The following is a 5159-nucleotide window of genomic DNA, read 5'->3' as shown; positions in this document are numbered from 1 at the left end:
TGAATGTGTGGGATTTAGAAATACTAGGAGTGGAGACGAGTTATTATAGAATTTGTCAAACCAAACATATGTTATAATGTTGTGTTAAATCTGTCACTCTGTTGTCTTGATTCTGAGAGTAACATAGACTCATCGAGTCATTGGGTCATTTGTGGTATAGAAGGAGGCCATTTGCCCCATCGAGTACAGGCCAGCTCTCCATGGAGCGATCCAGTCAGTCCCACTCGTCTGCTCGATCCCCCTAGCCCTGTAAATGTATTTCCTTCAAATGCCCATCGAAATTCCTTTTGTAACCAACAATTGTCTCCACTTCCTCCGCCCTCGGGGGCAGCGAGTTACAGATCATTACCAATCACTGTGTAAAAAAGTTCTTCTGCACATTCCCCCTGCATCTCTTGTCCAAAACCTTCAATCTGAATCCCCTAGTCCTTGTACCAATATTAATGGGAACAATTTTTCTTTGCCAACTTATCTAAAGCTGTCATAGCCTTCGACACCTCTATCAATTCTCCCCTCAATCTTCTTTGATACAGGCAGAAAAAACCCTGTTTTTCTAACCTAACCTTGAAACTAAAACCCTCCATCCCTGGAACTATACTGGTAAATATCCTCTGCATCCTCTCAAGAATCCGCACATCCTTTCTAAAGATTGGTGAGCAGATCTGAATGCAACTCTCCAATTGGGGCCTAACCAGAGTTCAGCATAACAACCCTGCTTATGTACTCAATGTCTCTATTTATAAAGCCCAAGATCCCACATGCTTTGATAACCACTCTCGCAATATGTCTTGCCAACTTCAAAGAATGATGGACATGTACTCCAGGTCCCTCTATTCCAGCACACTCTTCAGAACTGTAGCATTGAGTATATATTGCCTCTCCCTATTCCTTCTGCTAAAATGCATCACCTCACACTTGTCACTATTAAATTCCATCTGCCACCTGTCTGCCCATCCTACTAGCCGATAACTGTCCTGTTTCAGGCAGTTCATATCATCCTCACTGTTTGCCACTCCTCCAAGTTTGGTGTCATCGGCATATTTTGAGATTCTACTCGATATTCCAAGATCCAAGTCATTAATCTGTAGCAAAAAAAAGCAATGGTTCTAGCACTGACCCTTGGGGAACACCACTGTCGACTATCCTCCGGTCTGACAAAGAATCATTTCATAAGACTCGCTGATTTCTGTCCTTAAACCAATTTTCTATCCAATTGGACACTGACCCTCCTATACCAGCTGCTTTTCTTGGCTTGTATAAGTTGTTGATGCTTCTCTACTATAAAGGAGGGTGCTGAGAACACATGCCTGGCACACGTGGAGCTTTGTATTTTCGGTCAGTTTGCTGTCGGTTCACACCCGTCTTCTCAACTTTGACATGACAGCTGCAGCATTGGCAATCCTGGTGCTGATTTCAGCATCAAGGGACAGATTGCTGGTGATTTGCTGATCCAAGGTATGTGAAGCTGTTGACAACCTCCAAAGTGAGGTTGTCAATGTTGATGGAAAGTGGAGTCTCGACGTCCAAGTCTCTACGTCTTGCCAAGATGAACAGCTTGTCGTCAGCTCTGATATACAGGTGAACACCCCCATCTGAGTCACTGAAAGTGTACAATAGCAGCATGGAGACGAATACACCAATTATAAAGGATGTGATAACTGGACAGTTAGAAAATAATGATATGATTGGGCAGAGTCAACATAGATTTATGAAAAGGAAAACAGGTTTGAAAAAACCCGTTGAGTTTTTTGAGGATGTTACCTGTAGAACAGATAAAGGAGAACCAGTGGATGCTTTGGTAATGTCCCACACAGGAGGTGAGTAAACAAAATTAGAGCACATAGAATTGGGGATAATATACTGATATGGATTGAGAGTTGGTTAACAGACCGAAAACTGAGAGCAGGAATAACAGGTCCTCCTCAGGATGGCAGGCTGTTACTATTGGGGTACTGCAAGGATCAGTGTTGGAGCCACAGCTGTTAACAACCGAAATAAATGATTTGGATGTCGGGATTAAATGTAATATTTCCAAGTTTGCAGATGACACAAAGCTAGGTGAAGTGTGAGCTGTGAGAAGGATGCAGAGAGGCTTCCAGGGAACCTGGAGAGGCTAAGTGAATGGGAAAGAACATGGCAGATGGAATATAATGTGAGTAAGTGTGACGTTCTCCACTTTGGTGGAATAAACAGAAAGACAGAGTATTTCTTAAATGGTGAGAGGTTGGGAAGTGTTGATGTCCAAAGGGACCTGGGTGTCCTTGTTCATGAGACACTAAAAGCTCTTGTGCAGGTGCAGCAATCAATTAGGAAGGCAAATGGTATGTTGGCCTTCACACGAGGGGTCATGAGTACAGGAGTAAAGATGTCTTGTTGCAATTGTATAGAGCCTTGGTGAAACCGCGCTGGAGTATTGTGTATAGTTTGGTCTCCTCATCTAAGGAAGGATATACTTGCCATAGAGGGAGTGAAACAGAGGGTCACCAGACTAATCCCTGGGATGGTGGGATTGTCTTATGAGGAAACTGGGCCTGTATTCCTTAAAGTTTCGAAGAATGAGAGGTGATCTCATTGAAACTGATAAAATTCTTATAGGGCGTGACAGTGTGGATGTAGATAGGATGTTTGCCCTGGTTGGTGAGTCTAAAATCAGGGGACCAAGTCTCAGAATAAGGAGTAGGCCATTTAAAACTGAGATCGAGTTGAATTTCTGCACTCAGACGGTGGTGAATCATTGGAATTCTCTACCCCAGAGAGCTGTGGCAGTTCAATCATTGAGCATGTTCAAGACAGAAATTGTTAGAAATCTTGATACTCATGACATCAAGGGATATGGGGAGAGCACGGAAAAGGGGCGTTGAGGTAGATGATCAGCCATGATCGAATTGAATGGCAGAAAAGGCTCGACGGGCTGAATGGCCTACTCCTATGTTCCTCTGTTCCTAAGAGAGTTGGCGTCAGCACGCAGCCTTGCTTTACCCCACTGCTGATCTTGAAAGTGTCTGATGTTGCTCCATTGTAACTGTTGGAACTGTGCATGTTCTCGTGGAAAGAAGAGATGATGCCCAAGAGTTCAGGAGGGCAGCCGAGTTTCCATCGCAGTTTGAAGAGTCCGTCTCTGCTGACAAGATCAAAGGCCTTGGTGATGTTCATTAAAGTATGTGCGGCTCTGTGGCGCAATGGATAGTGTGTTGGACTTCTAAATAATGATAAAAAAGGCATTCAAAGGTTGTGGGTTCAAATCCCACCAGAGTCAGATTTTGGACCAGAGACAGAAGAGCACGACGGAACAGAGAGTTAACAAGTGTGTCAAAAGCACTGATTCAGAGACAGAGCGAGAGAGAGAGGAGCACAGCAGGAGCAGAGCTGGGGCAAAAAAAATCAACAAGTGACATCACAATGGAGAGTGAGAGCAGGGAAACAGTGAGCCGCTGGGGTGAGTTTGCAGGATTTGGTTCTTGCTTCGGTGCAGTGGAAGGAGCTGTTTGGTGAGGATCTGTTGAGCTGTGACATCACAGGCAAGCAGGTAGTTGATTGGTTTGGAAAAAGCTGCATGTTTGATGAGGATCTGGTAACTGATTAAGGTCCATTTTAGTCCTAATGTTTAAAATAGTAAACAAACTAGTGGTAAGCTTAATAAAATATACAACAAAATAAACAATTGAATAAAATAATTAAGTAGTTAATTGAAACACGTTAAGGATGACAAGACAGGTGATGTGTCACAGCTGCAGCATGTGGGAGCTCCTGGATACCAGTGTGATCCAGGGCAAACACGTCTGCAGTAAGTGTTTGCGGCTCAAAGAGGGAGAAAAAAGGAACGTAGTGGTAGTAGGGGACAGTATAGTAAGGTGGATTGACTCTGTTCTCTGCAGCAAAGAGCAAGAGTCCAGATGACTGTGTTGCCTGCCGGTGCCAGGATTCAGGACGTCTGCTCAGGGCTGGAGTGAAACATACAATGGGAGGGGGAGGATCCAGTTGTCGTGGTCCATGTCGGTACCAACGGCATAGGCAGGACAAGGATAGAGGTTCTGCATAGTCAGTATGAGGAACTAGGCACCAAATTAAGTAGGAGAACCTCAAAGTTAATCATCTCTGGATTATTACCTGAGCCATGTGCAAATTGGCATAGGACAAATAAGATTAGAGAAAGTAATGTGCGGCTGAAAGACTGGTGTGGTTGTAGTGGGTTCTGGTTCGTGGGGCATTGGCACCAATACTGGGGAAAGAGGTGGCTGTACCGTTGGGACGGTCTACACCTGAACCGTGCTCCAGCGAGCCACATAACGAGGGACGTAGAGACGGTTTTAAACTGAATAGTGGGGGCAAGGGATCAAATTTGGGAAGATATGGTGAATCAAGGAGGAGAGGCAAGGCAAGAGAGAAAGGTATAAATATGGGAAATGATAAAGAGACTGTGACAGGAAGGGACAGAGCAGACAAATCTAAGAGTAAATCAACAGATAAGGCTAGAGGTTACAAAAATAATAAAAGGACAAAACTAAGTGCTCTGTATCTGAATGCATGGAGCTTTCGAAACAAAACAGATGAACAGAGAGCACAAATAGAATAAATAAGTACGATCTGATAGTCATTACAGAGACATGGCTGCAGGGCGACATAGATTGGGATGTGAATATTGGAGGTGACATGGCATTTAGGAAGGACAGGAAGCTTGGAAAAGGTGGTGGGGTAACTCTGTTAATTAATGATGGTATTAGCGCAATAGAGAGGGATGACCTAAGTTCAGGAGATCACGATGTAGAAGCAGTTTGAGTTGAGATGAGAAATAATACAGGCAAGAAGTCACTTGTGGGAGCAGTGTATAGGCCACCTAACATTAACCACACTGTAGGATGGGGTATAAAAAAAGAAATAATGGCAGCTTGTCAGAAAGGTACAGCAATAATTATGGGGGATTTTGATCTCCATATAGACTGGAAATTCTGATGGGCAGAGGTAGCCTAGACGAGGAGTACACAGAATGTTTTTGGGATAATTTCTTGGAAAAATAAGTTCTGGAGCCAACCTGAGAGCAGGCTATACTAGACCTGGCATTGTGCAACGAGATAGGATTAATTAATGACCTCATTGTTAAGGTGCCCCAAAGTAGTAGCGATTATAATATGATTGAATTTTACATTCAGTTTGAGGGAGAG

At 43.7% G+C, this 5159-nt stretch overlaps 1 non-coding gene across 1 annotated transcript; it reads left to right on the top strand.

The window, feature by feature from the left end:
* Window positions 1-3165: 3165 nt before the first annotated feature.
* On the top strand, window positions 3166-3256 carry trnar-ucu (transfer RNA arginine (anticodon UCU)). Its single transcript is given in 2 exon segments — window positions 3166-3202; window positions 3221-3256. It is a non-coding gene; the product is annotated as a tRNA-Arg (tRNA).
* Window positions 3257-5159: the final 1903 nt, after the last annotated feature.

The sequence above is a fragment of the Heterodontus francisci genome, unplaced genomic scaffold, assembly GCF_036365525.1.
Source record: "Heterodontus francisci isolate sHetFra1 unplaced genomic scaffold, sHetFra1.hap1 HAP1_SCAFFOLD_43, whole genome shotgun sequence".
Lineage (NCBI taxonomy): Eukaryota > Metazoa > Chordata > Chondrichthyes > Heterodontiformes > Heterodontidae > Heterodontus > Heterodontus francisci.
Note: the sequence above shows the minus strand (reverse complement) of the source record. Positions and strands in the feature narration are given on the sequence as shown.